The sequence below is a fragment of the Garra rufa genome, chromosome 9 (assembly GCF_049309525.1).
Source record: "Garra rufa chromosome 9, GarRuf1.0, whole genome shotgun sequence".
Classification (NCBI taxonomy): domain Eukaryota; kingdom Metazoa; phylum Chordata; class Actinopteri; order Cypriniformes; family Cyprinidae; genus Garra; species Garra rufa.
The window spans coordinates 20,465,180-20,481,910 of record NC_133369.1 but is presented as its reverse complement, the minus strand read 5'-3'; positions in this window follow the sequence as shown (position 1 = coordinate 20,481,910).

The following is a 16,731-nucleotide window of genomic DNA, read 5'->3' as shown; positions in this document are numbered from 1 at the left end:
AACGGAATGTTTTAACACAAAGTTAGGCTGAGAAAATTACTAAAATAAGTGAAATGCCTCATTTTAATTTTAATTCAAAATGATACATTTTCTAATTAAAAACAGTTGAGAAATGTAAATATATTATAGTGACATTATTACACTGTGATACATTGCTTTTTAACTGGTTTATTGAATCGAACCGTCTACTGTTTATTTTATTTAGAGACATTTTCAGCATCAAATTATGTACTGTCTCATCATTCAGTGAAGACTTAGAAACAATTGAGAAATACAGATAACTAGTAGCTTCATTACGCGATGTAAAAGAACCGCTGAATCGTTCTTAAACTGGTTCATTGAATCGAACCGTCTAACAGAAACTCTTTATTTTATTTAGAGACCTTTTTTAGTATCAAAATTATGTATCGTCTAATAATCCTTCTTTGAAGACTTAGAAACGATTGAGAAATACAGATAACTAGTAGCTTCATTACGCGATGTAAAAGAACCGCTGAATCACTTTTTAATCAGTTCATTGAAACAAAACCGTCAGAAACTGCTCATTTTATTTTAGGGACATTCTCAGCATCAAAATTATACATTGTCTAATAAGCATTCAGTGAAGACTTAGAAGCTTCTGAGAAATACAGATAACTAGTAACATCATTACTTGATGTAAAAGAATTGCTGAATCGCTTTATAATATCGAACAGTCCAAAAGAAACTACTCATTTTAATTTGGAGACTTTCTTAGCATTAAAATAATGCAGTGTTTAATAGTCATTCAGTGAAGACCTAGAAACAGTTGAGAAATACATATAACTAGTAGCTTCATTTTGCTGTGTAAAAGAACTGCTTTTTTAACTAGTTCACTGAACCAAACTGTCTAACAGAAACTGCTTATTTTATTTTAGAGACATTTTCAGCATCAAAATCATGCAGTGTCTAATAATCATTCAGTGAATACTTAGAAACAGTTGAGAAATACAGATAACTAGATGCATCATTAAGCGTTGTAACTGCTGAATCATTTTTTTTTTTTTTTTTACTGGTTCATTGAACTGAACCATCTAACAGAAACTGCTATTTTTATTTTAGAGACATTCTCAGCATCAAAATAATTCAGTGTCTAATAATCATTTAGTGAAGACCTAGAAACAGTTGAGAAATACAGATGCGATTGCGATGTAAAAGAACTGCTGAATCGCTTTTTTAGTTCACTGAACCAAACTGTCTAATAGAAATTTCTCAATAAATTTAGAGAACTTCTCAGCATCAAATTATCCATTATGTCTAATAATCATTCATTGAAAACTTAGAAACAATTGAGAAATACAGATACAGAATACAGAACTAGCTTCATTTTACAATGTAAAAGAACCGCTGAATCACTTTTTTTAACCGGTTCATTGAATCGAACTGCATAACAGAAACTGCTCATTTTAATTTAGAGACCTTCTCAGCATCAAAATTATGCATTGTCTAATAATCATTCAGTGAAGGCTTAGAACAGGGGTGCCCAACCCTGTTCCTGGAGATCTACCTACCTGCAGACTTTAGTTCCAGCCCTGCTCCAATACAGCTGTCTGTAATTATCAAGTGCTACCTAAGAGATTAATTCGCAGGGGTTGGAGCTGAACTTTCTAGGATGGTATATCTCCAGGAACAGGGTTGGACACCCCGGCTTAGAAGCTTCTGAGAAAAAAAAAAAATAGATAACTAGTAACATCATTATGTGATGTAAAAGAACTGCTGAATTGCTTTTTAACCGGTGCTTTAAATGGAACAGTCCAAATGAAACTACTCATTTTAGTTTAGAGACCTTCTCAGCATCAAAATTATGCGCCACGTCTAATAATCATTCTGTGAAGATTTAGAAACAGTTGAGAAACACAGATAACTAGCAACATCATTATGCAATGTAAAAGAACCGCTGAATCGCTTTTTTGACTGGTTCATTTAATTAAACCATCTGAAATATTACTGTGCGTAATTAAAAGAGAGCTACTGTCTCGTTTTTTTTAACGGGATCGATCTGTGATTTTGACCGTTTGATCTACATTTACATGTATAGGTCTACATAATTTCCATATGAAACACACAACATAAACATATATGCCAAATGAAAAAATGCAGGAGTATTTTAGCTTTATTAAAAGTGACATGTCCCCCCTGAGGACACCGACAGCAGGTCTTAGTCATTTCAGCTGATGAATTTGTTGACAGTTGGTTTAAAAACATTTTAATGCTTTTTTATACGAGACAGATTTGACACAGTTATTGCCGTTATGAATAATACGTACGCCCAGAGGTATGAAAACTAGAGTCCAGTATAACTGGTTTCAAGTCACATATCTACAGCTGGAGATTACCTGTGATGATGTCATATGGTTGTTATCACGCAAACTGACGGGAGGTTGGACGAGGAGGAAATGATCTTATTAATGGTATTAAACTGTCTGCAAGGTCTGGAGCCAGGGTTGTCCTTGGTCCTTTCTTGTGCTGCATGAATCCAGTGTTGTTGGCTAGTAAAGCGATCCGTATGATGAGGGCCCCGTGGCTGAAAACTGATACGGCATCTACCTGTCAAGAGTCTGGCAACAAATGCGTCTCAGATCAAATAAGACATCATGCAAATTGCATGTGTGTTTTTCTGCTAGGCGTTTGAACCATGCTTTTAACTCACCAGCCCAACCTGGATTTTTTTTTTTCTTGCGGTTTATGCTCCTGCCTTTTTTCGACTTTTAAAATTTGGCTCTAGCGTTCTTGACATTAATACAATCCACAAACACAGGAGAGAGATCTGAAAGATCCTGGCTGGCTCAAACTCTCTGTTCCAAAGGCCAGATTTATCACACCTAGCAACACGCTCTCCAAGATCCAATTGTGTTGTCACTGTCATTGATTTAAAATATGTGAATATAGCTGCGTGCAAAATATCCCAGTGAGAAACAATGAAGTCATGATAATGAGGTCATATTAGTGACCTGTGGGATGAGGGTCTGAATTCTTTTAGATCCCCATTGAATCCGCTTCTTTTATTTTTCTTATCCCGCATGGCGGCATTTTTAGAAATGCTTTAATATTAAAAAAAGTTCGAATGAAAGTGCAGTTCTAGTAATGAAGAAACTCTAAACTTTTTAGCTCAAGTCTAAAAACCAAAAGGCTGATTACTTAGAAAAGTAAAAACACATTTTAGCAACAACCAGCAGTTTAAAGCCCAAGACAGGAACTAGTTACATGCCTATGATTTGTCCAGAAGATAAGCAATAGCAATACTGATGCTGTTCTTCACAAGTACAAATAGTTAAGAAAAAATAAACCCTTTAAAGATTCTCGATCCCTGTCTGTTGTGGGCAGCGGAAGGTCCTAGCTTATCAGAATTAATGGACACAGTGTAGTGTTAGGATCTTTGCCACTCTCCACATACACAGCTTTTTATTACACAATATTTTACAGCCCTTGTGGCTTTTTCTTATTAAGCACGCTGAAATAGCTTTGTGTTTGAACAGCTGTGAACTACAATTTTACTTCTCTTGAGGACACTCAACACTTGCAAAAATATGAGTTCACCCCTCTCCTGTCTTTCGTCCTGGACACTGACACCGGCTTGTAAATCGGTAAATCTCTATGAATAAAGTTTTATTCAGGGCTTTGAGTGATCGGCCACCTCAGGCTGGTCTTCACATACCAGCGCTGAGCTCATATGTGTGTGTGCTTTGGGCCAATCTCAGCAATGAGTCATGATGATACATGATCATGTTTAAATAGTGAATCCTTTAATTGCAGGTTTAATCTCTCAGAAAGCTAAGAGTAACATGTACCTGCTGACCTATTACACATAACTCACACGAGTACAACAGTGGCATGCGCAGAAATCTTCTATAGTTTATAGTTTAGAGCTTGGAATGTATTAATCACGAATCGGAGGTGCTTTTAGAGTTTATTTGTGTTTACTTGGAGGATGTGAATTGAAAAGGCACCGTTGTAAGAAAATGAACTAATGAATAAAACCTTTAAACTAGAACTCTATATACTCCAGTCACATCCAAGGGACATAAACAAGCGTGATGGTCCATTTCAGATAAAGTTTCAATATTTGTTCCAATAATACCTTTTTAAAAAATTAACATTAACATAAATATTGTATTTCACCCTAAATCAAAAGCAAGGGTTTGTTTAGAAAGAACTGGCAGCATCAGTTTTTAATTATCTTAAGCATGAGGATTAAGGTATCAAAAATTAATCACGCTGTTCCAGCTTTCTTTGTTCCAGCATCCCATTTGAAATGGAAAAAAAATAATCGTTGACCAACTGAATGGTTTTAGTTTACCTGTACATTACTTTTATTGTAAATGTGTCTTTTCATTGCGTTTTGGTGTTAAAAGGTCCTTTGAAAATGCAAAGTTTATATATATATATATATATATATATATAGAGAGAGAGAGAGAGAGAGAGAGAGAGAGAGAGAGAGAGAGAGAGAGAGAGAGAGAGAGAGAGAGAGAGAGAGAGAGAGAGAGATATGTATAAGACATATATATATAAGACATTCAATTGCAGTTAATTGAAAATTTGGGATTAAAGTAACACTTTAATAAGTTTGAATGAAACTTAGTAATTCTAATTAAAGTTCACATTTTACTAGAACAAACTGGACTTCTGGGAGGTCCTGAAAATACAGTGAAAAGCAGAAACTGTGAAAAGTTTTTCATCTTTCGTTGTGCTTCTAGAGAAAGGTTTCAGTGTCAAGGCACACATATTGATGCTCTACAAGCCTATTTTTTTATGAGACTGAAAGTTAGAAAGTATGAAAGGAATTTTAACACACTATACCCTGAAATAAATATGCCCCTGCATTTCAATATATTTCTTTAACACCATCCACAATATATTGTTAGTATTCAATGATTAAATCACTGTGGCTGAGATTGTACAGTCAGAGAAATCTGAGAAAGAGAGAAACATTCTGTCCTTTGTATAAATTTTGGCACTACCAGATAGTTTATTACAAAGCAGAAGTATGAATTTATGCTTTATGCATGCTTGGCTAACGTTAAGGATAGAAAACCTGAACCGTTAAAGATCCACTAAGGACATGTTCAGACTGCATATAAGAGCTGGGAGTAACAACCAGGTCCTAAATCTTTCTAGGCAATGAGCTTATCTTAAGATATCCTTGTTCCTGTGAATATATTTACCACTTCAAGCCATTTTCAACTAGAACTAGAGTTTATATACAGAGTGGTCAATCTGTTAAAAATGTGAATCATTTCATTTAATCCATCCATACATTTTCCAAAAGAGTTTTTCAAACAAACTGTAAAAATTCAGCTATGTTTTTAACTGATGGTGAATGAAATACTCGAAGCAGGCTTGTATTTAGGAGGCTGTGCCAAAATTAAAATGTTAAAATTCTGTTCCACTCAATTGTGCTTCATCTCTTTCTTTGCTACCTGAATGTAGAAGTGAACAGGTCAGGGAGCAAAAAATGAGTTTTTTTCTGTAATTGGCTTCACAAAGATTATAAAGCTTTAGCCTCATCTAGCCATATTTCAAACATTATTTCATTATCATTCCTTTTTATTCAACTCTTTCTTGCTAAGTTCTTGATGTTTGGAAGCAAGACTAGTCCAATGCCATCTGTTGGTAGTAATCCACTTGTCAAGCATGTGTTTTATACTAGGCGAACCAGGGATTAATTTCACGGTCATTCTGCACATCCCAAAAGAGTGTAAAATGGCCTGCCTAGCTCTCAAGTTAGGAGATTTATTGCGGTGCAATGTTCACGCAAACTACGATAGCAAACAACAAAATTCTTAAAGGGATAGTTCACCCAAAAATAGAAATTAACCCATGATTTACTCACCCCCAAGCCATGCTGAGTGTATATGACTTTCGTCTTTCAGGCGAATACAATCTGAGTGATATTAAAAAATGCCCTGGCACTTTCAAGCTTTATAGTGAATGGCTGTTGAGATAAAGTCCAATAAAGTGCATCAATCCATCATAAAAAGTGCTCCACATGACTCTAGAGGGATAATAAAGGCCACCAGAAGCGAATTGAAGCATTTGTGTAAGAAAAACATCTAAAGAACTAAAGAACGGCATTCCAGCAGATGACGTAGCGTAAACTCCGGTGAGAAGAGACAAACACGGAAGCGCGGATGAGAGAGAAAAGCACTGGTCACAAATTAGAAGTACGCAACAAGGATTTGTAAAGAAAAATGTTGGAGGATTTCGATATAAGCCAAGAGGAGACTGTTTGTCCTTTGCTAAACAAAGGAAACTTTGCTTCCTTTGCTCCTGTAAACAAACCTTAGTTCTCATGAGACTATCATATTCTCACTAGAGTGAGCAACAGTTAGTGGAAGCTAGAGATTACGGTTTATAAAGTTTTAAAAATGAATATTTAAAGGCATTTATAACCAGTTGTAACATGTCTCTGCTCTGTTTGTTCACTGGTTGCTATGGTCTTGTGCCTGGTTTTTTATTGGTTGGTTTGTGTCATGTGACCTGCTTTGTTTGGTATAAGTAGCCCTCAAGTTTCCTTTGTTCCTTGTCGTGTACTGAAGTTATAATCTGCTGTTAGTAAATTTCTGTTTCAAGTCTGTTCCATGCCAAGTCTGGTCATGCCATGCCATGCCATGCCAAGTCAAGTCAAGTCTTTGTTTATCGTTTAGATTTCACATCACTGTAAATAAACTGCACTTGGGTTCTCACTACTCTTGAATTCAGTGGACTATCCGTTACACCAGGAGGCCTTTATTAACCCCCTGGAGCGGTGTGGAGCACTTTTTATGATGGACGGATGCACTTTATTGGACTTCTATTGGACTACTAAATATCAACAGCCATTCACTGCCATTATAAAGCTTGGAAGAGCCAGGGCATTTTTAAATATAATTCAGATTATATTTGTCTGAAAGAAAAATGTCATATACACCTAGGATGGCTTAAGGGTGAATAAATCATGGGGTCATTTTTATTTTTGGGTGAACTAACCCTTTAATTCTAATTCTAAACCACTGTCTAAAACTTCTGGATTTCTTCTGTGGAACACAAAAAAAGTTTATAGTTATTTGGAAGTTGCTCTTTTCCACACAAGAAGAGCGAAAAGTGACCATGGCTGTCAAGCAAGATTTTCTGTAAACTCGAGTCTGATCACACAAATCTAACAAATGGTCTCTTATAGACTTATAATCTAGTTAGAGTCACATGGACTACTTTTGTGACCATTTTATGGAGCTTTTTTGCTCTTTTTGGAGTTTGGGAAGAAGCTGTATGGTAGAGAGCAGCTCAGACATTCAAATTTTGTTTTTGACAGAGGAAAGAAAGCATGATGGTGAGTAAATAATGACAGAATATTTCATTTAATTTTAGGTTAACTATCCCTTTATGTGCTTTCCAGCTGAGGACTCTGGCTTTCTGGTTCATGGCACTCTGGGGGTTTCCTGTTGTGCTGAAGGTCAATACACAGCTGACGTTCGAGAACGAGGGAGGGATAAATCAAGGTACGGTTATGAAGGAGGTGAAGAGAGAGAGAAAAGGGTAATCAAGGAAAGGAAGCAGGAAGAGCTGCTTTACTACGGCTGCCATGGTCAGTATTTGACAGCTAAAGTGGCTTGAGTGGGTATCCTCATAAGAAAATGAATTACACAGGAAACACTACAGCACCTGCTCTTACAGTAGTGCTTTTACACTTGGACTTTGTGACAAATCTCTCCTTATATTTCTCCAAGTGAAGTGCATGTGAGAAATCACAGCCTTGTCCTGCTTCGTCCAGCATTACTCTATTTCCTAAGGGAATTATTTTATTTATATAAGATTTTTTTTAAATCCTTTGGACTTCCCTCCAAAGATAGAGAGGGGCTATTCATCAGCTAAAATCATATCAGATCTAAAATAGATGATTTAATAATAAAACACACCTTAAAAGAGGCCTATAATCCTGGCACAGTGGCAATAGTTGAGAGCTTGTCTGAGTATATAAAAAAAATCACTCATCTGAAAGAAAGGAAACAAAAGAAAAACAATGTTTATTCAAGCCATTATCTCATCCAGAGAGGTTTCAATGATAAAAACAGCATTTTAATGCTTTGTATCAGCAAAAATGTAAGACCTCTACTTCATTAGCACACTTTATTTAATGTCAGAATATACATTTGTGACCCTGGACCATTAGTAGTCATAAGTAGCATGGGTATATTAGTGGCAATAGCCAAAAATACATTGTATGGGTCAAAATGATCAATTTTTCTTTTATGCCAAAAATCATTAGAGATGTTCCATGAAGATATTTAGTCAGTTTGCCACCATAAATATATCAACTTAATTTTTGATTAGTAATAAGCATTGCTAAGAACTTCATTTGGACAACTTTAAAGGCGATTCTCTCAATATTTAGATTTTTTTTGCACCTTCAGATTCCAATTTTTTTAAAAATAGCTGTATCTTGGCCAACTATTGTCCTATCCTAACAAACCATACATCAAAGGAAAGCTTATTTAGATGTAAAATTAAAAAAAAATGGACCCTTATGACTGGTTTTGTGGTCCAGGGTCACATTTATGCATCCAGTCAGTGTTAAATCTCATTCCTGAATCACGTAACACTGATTAAACAAGTGCTTTTCTGACTGAGAAGGTGTTACACTGGGTTTTGCCACTGTGTAAAGCCAAGTCAGATATTACTATCGACACCATACAGTGAAAAATAAGACGGAAAACTGTTTTGGCAGAGAGTTTGCATTTCCATGCATCTAAATTATTCAGCATAATACATTTTGAGTGAAATTAAACCTTGCTGACATGAAAACCGCATGTATATGTATGTGGGTTCAAACAGAGCATTCTTTATCTTCAACTTCTCAGTATAAATGTGAATGAAAACACCACAAATAATCAAAAGTCTCGGTTTTTAGTCTTAGTGTTATAAATATAGCATTCTGAACACGACATCTCTTAACAGCACTCTTACTAATTTGTAATATACATGATTTTTGTGTGGCATTATTTGCTTAAGATAGCATTACAACACCAACTCACATAAAAGGTAAGAAATGGATCATATCAGACAAGTCAATCAGCAATAAAGGAGCGTATCAGGTTCAGAGAGGGGGACGAAAGGTTAAACAAACTCTACAAACCCAACACATTATAATACGCTGCATAACGTCTCAGACACAAACCATGTGGAACTCAAAAATGATGGATCTGCCATGAGGAGAAGAATGTTCCTCAGGCTTGTGCACGCTTTTCTGTCTACTTATGTTTCTCTTGGCAAAGCTCTGCATGGCCATCTTGTTTTTCATAAGGAGCCTCTGTCCACGCATATACGGTTGAACTTTACGAGCACAGTAGACAAAAGTGGCAGAAGCACATTTCACTGGCTGGAAGAGCCTCCATCCTCTGTCAGTTCTAGCATCGACTCGGTGAATGAAACTAAGCATATCCAGAGTCACAGAACTGGAGCCTTGAAAGGCTCTGAGGCCACTTAGCTCATGACTTCAGAGTGAACCTGACGGCTGGAAATATATTCCAAACCTACAATCTCTCTCACCTATTGTAAATAAAAGAAATTTTAAGTAATGCATTTCAGTTGTCATGCACAGACAAACCAGTCTCGTCAATGAGATTATGGATAAAATGGTTTGTTTCTGATTTTGTCAGTGATTAGACGAGACAAAAAATGTGCATCTTGACCATAAATATATGAACTGACCCTTCGCAAAAAGCTTGATTGACAGGCGAGTTGACCAATCATAACGCAGAATCCACCATTTTGTCTGACAAACAAAACAAAGAGGAGAGTAGATTAACTTTGGTGGACTTACACTTGAAAATTGTGTGTATTGCCGTCTTTCCACGGTTGAAATAAAATGTGTTCTGATGTTCATTCATGTTTATTTTGTGCTTTACGTAAATAAGAAAAGATGCTCAGTTCACATGTCGATTGATATAATAAGGGAGTTTAGCAATCTGTCACGACACATAAAGGGCCAAAAAACTGTATTTATGGTTTGAATTTCTTAAAAATTACAACATTACGATGAAAAAAATCCTATACATATGAGAAAAGTAAAAAATATACATAACAATAAAAGCACGCAAATGCACAAGTAAACTTACTACTTTAAACTTAAACTTTCTACAATAAAGTGCTGGAGTGATGACGGATTTTTATAGGTCAATAAGAAAAGACAATCAGTTCACATGTTATTGATCTAATAAGGGAATACAGCGATCTGTCACGACACATAAAGGGACAAAAAAAATGTATTTATGGTTTGAATTTCTTTAAAAATTACAACATTTTACAACAGTAACTAAGGAGGGCGAATCAGTTGTATCAACAGATAATGTTAAAAATTAGATGAAAAAAATCCTATACGTATGAGAAAAGTAAAAAATATACATATACATATTAAATATCTTGTGTTAACCACAGAACTTATTTCAGGTATTTTACCAAAAACCCATCGGCTTCACAGCGACAGAACGGAAATGCTAAAATGCTAACTTGTTTCTGGAGTTTGGCCTACAAAACTATGTTTTTTGTTAAACATTGATACAGCTTTAAATTAATATTTTAAATGTTTCAATATTTAGTTATTTTTTTACTCATGAACCAAAATGTTTTTTCATTGACTAAAATTAAGATTTAGTCAAACTTTAGTTTTAGTCTAGAATAAAACTGAATATCACATGATCAAAAAAACTAAATGATATTTTGGACAAAAGGCAAAAAATATGTGACCCTGGACCACAAAACAAGTCATAAGGGTATTTTTTTTTTTAAACATAAATAAGCTTTCCATTGATGTATGGTTTGTTAGGATAGGACAATATTTGGCCGAGATACAACTATTGGAAATCTGGAATCTGAGTGTGCAAAAAAATCTAAATTTTAGAAAACCGCTTTTAAATTTGTCCAAATGAAGTTCTTAGCAATGCATATTACTAATCAAAAATTAGGTTTTGTATCGTCACGAGTCGCAGGGTGTAATTTGGATTTGTCTGTGCATGTTTTTGTTTACTTTTAAAGGTCTGGTGCCCTTCCACTTCCATTATTTGGCTGGCAGACTGCACCGGTTTTCGTTAAAAATCTTCGTTTGTGTTCTGCTGAGGAAACAAAGTCACCTACATCTTGGATGCCCTGGGGGTAAGCAGATAAACATCAAATTTTCATTTTTGGGTGAACTATCCCTTTAATATCCTAATGATTTTGGCATAAAAGAAAATTTATCATTTTGACCGATACACTGTATTTTTGGCTATTGCTACAAATATACCTGTTCTACTTAAGACTGGTTTTGTGGTTCAGGATCACATATGATGGAAATCAAAAACTAAAACATAAATGACTAAGATAAAAAATTAGCACCAGTGTTTCTTTAAAATTGTATGGCTTGTTTTTCCCTTTGGTCCAAAACTGATAGTGTATGGTTTCTGTTCGGGGTGACAGCAGGAAAAAAACTTTAATTTTGGTGTCTGGCAGGCCCATAAAAACGCAGTGTTGCTGTAAGTAAAACATCTTACACCATGAAGCATATACCAAGCACAGAAATCACTCCTGAGGGCAGCATAGAAAGGTTTGGAAGAGGACTAATCAGTGCCTGAGTGGGAATTGTAGAAATTAAATTACATTCTCAGTTCAGTCCTAAAGCTCTTCCTCTCCTCTTCTAAAGATAGCCAGGCAACGCTTAAATATAAAATAAGAACTTCACTTCAAGAAAGAAAAAAAAAAGAATAAAAATATTTTTCAAGTTCCAGTGCAGAGAGAAGCAGGGTTTTTTGGCCGTAATTTATTGTACTTCATCAAGCGTACAGAGGATTTGAGCTGTAAACTGCACTTTCCCTGCATTTATTTTCTATTTTACAGCCATTACAAACACATTTGTGTGATTTGTAATCTCTGCAGGCTGCCGTGAGGACTTTTCAGCTGAACTTATTCATGATGCTTTTGGAAGACGGTTTCAGGGCAAAGGTTAAATCAACAAGGCATCATTCCAACCCATCTTAAGGAAAAACTGCACATCTGATTAAGCAAGTTACATCTCAGTAAAGGAAATATGAAATGAAAACTTTCAGTAATCATGGATAATCTAAATGATGAATGAGGTAATCGTGAGATAAGTGAGGATGTGAATTTTTATATATAAACAGTCAAGCCCGAAATTATTCATACCCCTGGCAAATTCTGACTTAAAGTTACTTTTATTCAACCAGCAAGTTTTTTTTTTTTTTTTTTTACTGGAAATGACACAGGCTTCTCCTAAAAGAAAATAAGACGATGTAAATTGTGGAAAAAATATTACTCATCTTTTATTTACATTTGAACAAAAGTGGCATGTCCAAAATTATTCATACCCTTCTCAATAATCAATAGAAAAGCCTTTATTGGCTATTACAGCAATCAAACACTTCCTATAATTGCTGAGCAGCTTTTCTCATGTCTCCACTGGTATTTTTGCCCATTCATCTTTAGCGATGAGCTCCAACTCTTTCAGGTTGGAGGGTCTCCTTGCCATCACCCTGATCTTTAGCTCCCTCCACAGATTCTCAATTGGATCTAAGTCCGGACTCTGGCTGGGCCACTGCAAAACGTTAATGTTTTTGTCTGCTAACCATTTCTTCACCACTTTTGCTGTGTGTTTTGGGTCGTTGTCGTGCTACAATGTCCACTGGTGCCCAAAGCCAAGTTTCTCTGTAGACTGCCTGATGTTGTTGTTGAGAATTTTGATGTATTGCTCCTTTTTCATGGTGCCGTTTACTGTGATTAGGTTCCCCGGTCCACCAGCTGAAAAACACCCAAAAACATTAGGTTCCCACCACCATGTTTGACAGTGGGGATGGTGTTCTTAGGGTTGAAGGCTTCTCCTTTTTTACGCTAAATGAAGGCTACATCGTGGCTGAACAATTCGATTTTTGTTTTATCTGACCATAAAACAGAAGACCAGAAGTCGTCTTCTTTGTCCAGATGAGCATTTGCAAAGGCCAAGTGGGCTTTTGTGTGCCTTATCTGGAGAAGTGGTGTCCTCCTTGGTCTGCGACCGTGGAACCCAGCGGTTTGCAGTGTCCGTTGGGCTGTCTGCCTTGAGATGTTGCCACCAGCAGAGCCCCCACCAACTCTCTCACTATCCTGCAGGCCAGCACAGGTGTCACTTTTGGCTTCCAACCACGTCCTCTGAGATTTTTCACAGTGCGGAACGTCTTGTATTTTTAAATAATACTTTGCACTGGAACCACTGGAACTTTGAAACATTTAGATATGGTCTTATAGCCCTTTCCTGACTTGTGAGAAGCCACAATGCACAGCCGCAGGTCCTCAGTGAGCTCCTTTGTCTTAGCCATGACTGTCCACAAACAACAGCAGAGAGCTTCTGTTTTTCACTTGTTGAGCTGATTAAAACAGCTGTTCCCAATGAATCAGGGTAATTAGGATGCTTTAGAACAGCTTGGACCATTTGGAATGGTATAGAACTTTGGATTTTCCCATAGACTGTGACAGTTTGCAAAGGGGTGTGAATAATTTTGGACAAGCCACTTTTTGTTCAAATGTAAATAAAAGCTGAGAATTTTTTTTTTTTCACAATGATGCCTCTTGTACATCGTCTTATTATCTTTTGGGAGAAGCCTGTGTCATTTACGGTCAAAAAAATTGCTGGTTGAATAAAAGTAGCTTTAACTCTAGGGGTATGAATAATTTCGGGCTTGACTGTATATATTCTTTGTCACTTACCTCTCTAAAAACTCCCCAGAAACCCAGACCAAAAACCAGTTTCAATGAGTTAGTTCATTTTGCAGCCATCTTAGGGATCTCCAGGTGGCTATTTCCAGTAATTCAAGTACAGTTTCCATTTACCTGAATGGGAAAATAATAAATTAAATTATTAATCAAAAATACATTCAAATTTAAAGGGATAATTCTGTCATTATTTAATCATGTTCATGTGGTTTCAAACTCATAAAAAATGGGGGATTTATCATTGCCAAATTTGGAGTATTACTACTATGCAGCCCAAATTAAGTTGATTCAAGCGGAGAATATATCAACGTGGAAAAGTATAGAAACCAGGTCACTTGATGCAATTAGTACATTGATATTTTGTGGGAGAAAGAAAATGGTCAATACTAGCTATTATTTTGTAGGTGAAACTTTTAAATGTTGGAGAAAAATTTGCAAAGTGATGAAAATTAGTGATGAGGAGATGGTTTGTTTAAGAGAAATAGCAAGAGATCCAGATTTTAAACCAATAATTTTTGATGATGTATTTAAGGGTTTGGGCTAGCAAAGGACTTAAAAGATTTTATCAAATTTACAGAGACAATGAGATGGAGACATTTGAGAGCATAGAGAAAAAATATGTATTATCTGGGAAATGATTTTACAAATATCTTCAAATAAGAAGTTATCTAAAGGATGAGATTAAAATCAAAACTTTAGATGATATTCACCCTCTGTTGCGTTTTATGATTAAAGTTAGTAAAATCAATAGACTAGATAACTTGATAGGATGAATAAATAATATATTTAAAGAAATTAAGGATATATAATAGTAAGACAAAATGAGAAACTGAATTAGGTAATAAAATAACAGAAGATTGGAAACAAAAGTTTTTTTTTAAAAATGGCCTACGCAATCACCATATTGGCAAGAATAGGCCTGGAAAATTAGTATGCAATATTTTATAACACCAAAAATATCTTATATTTATCTTCAGGATGTTGGAGAAGTTGTGGTGAATTTAAAGGCCGTTACACACATATATTTCATACTTGTAAAATAATGTTTTAAAAAAAATTGGACAAAAGTAATTTAGGTAATAGGAGAATTTTTAGGAAATCAAACATAATACAAATACAAAATATAGTTTTGGGTACAGGACCTATGTTACTTAGTAAAGATGAGTTATATTTATTTAGAATATTGAGAATCACAGCTCTTAAAGCAAAGCAAAACTAAATTTTGGAGAAGACAAGAATCCCCAGCAATAAGTGTAAAAGTAAAAGTATACACTTTGAAAAGATATGGGCCCCCTCTAAAAACAAAGTATCTACTATAAGCAAAATACACCGCGTTCCAAATTATTGTGCAAATTGTATGTAAGTGTCATAAACACACAGTTTTTTGTTTTTCAATTAAACTCATGGATGGTATTGTGTCTCATGGCTCTTTGGATCACTGAAATTAATCTCAGACACCTGTGATAAATAGTTTGCCAAATGAGCCCAATTAAAGGAAAAGTACTTAAGAAGGATGTTCCACATTATTAAGCAGGCCACAGGTTTCAAGCAATTATGGGAAAGAAAAAGGTCTCTCTGCTGCCGAAAAGCGTCAAATAGTGCAATGCTTTGGACAAGGTATGAAAACATTAGATATTTCACGAAAACGTAAGCGTGATCATTGTACTGTGAAGAGATTTGAGGCTGATTCAGAGCACAGACAGGTTCGTGCAGGTAAAGGCAGAATGACAGACAAATTCATCAGATTAAGAGAGCAGTTACTAAAATGCCATTACAAAGTAGCAAACAGGTTTTTGAAGCTGCTGGTGCCTCTTGAGTCCCGCGAACATCAAGGTGTAGGATCCTCCAGAGGCTTGCAGTTGTGCATAAACCTACTATTCGGCCACTCCTAACTAATGCTCACAAGCAGAAACGGTTGCAGTGGGCCCAGACATACATGAAGACTCATTTTCAAACAGTCTTGTTTACTGATGAGTGTTGTGCATCTTTGGATGGTCCAGATGGATGGAGTAGTGGATGGAACATGTCCCAACAAGGCTGCGACCACAACAAGGAGGTGGCGTTTTTGGCCGGAATCATAGGGAGAGAGCTGGTTGGCCCCTTTAGGATCCCTAAAGGTATTAAAATGACCTCGGCAAAGTATGTCGAGTTTTTGACTTACCACTTTCTTTCATGGTACAAAAAGAAGAACTGTGCCTTCCGTAGCAAAATCATCTTCATGCATGACAATGCACCATCTCATGCTGCAAATAATACCTCTGTGTCATTGGCTGCTATCTGCATAAAAGATGAGAAACTCATGGTGTGGCCACCATCCTCCCCTGACCTCAACCAGATTGAGAACCTTTGGAGCATCCTCAAGCTAAAGATCTATGAGGGTGGGAGGCAGTTCACATCAAAACAGCAGCTCTGGGAGGCTAAACTCTCCAAAAACTCACAAATTCAATGGATGCAAGAATTGTGATAGCGATATCAAAGAAGGGGTCCTATGGTAAGATGTAACTTGCCCAGTTAGGATGTTTTTGATTGAAATAGATTTAGATTTCAGTAAATATGACCACCTAATGCTGCAAATTCAGCAAATGCCCATTTTCAGTTCTTTACAACCTATACAATGTTTTAACTCTGTTGTGCATAATAATGGAACAGTGCATTTTCAGTTTTTTTGTTTTTGAAATAAATACTGTTATCATTAGGAGGTTTGTTCAATAAAATTCGAATTATACCCTAATGGTTGATGACTTAAAAATTATACTGATTGTCATTTGCATTGACTAATTATGAAAACCAGAGAAAGATATCATTTGCATAATAATTTGGAACGCGGTGTATATTTAAAAAAAAAACCTTAACCCTTAAAAACCCTACGTAATCCTCCCTCTCTTTTAATTTATTTGTTTATTATTTTAATTAAAATATTATCAATTGTTATTTAAATAAAATTATTTGAATTACTAGGAATGAGGGATCATAAAAGATTTTATATGAATTTGTGACTATGCT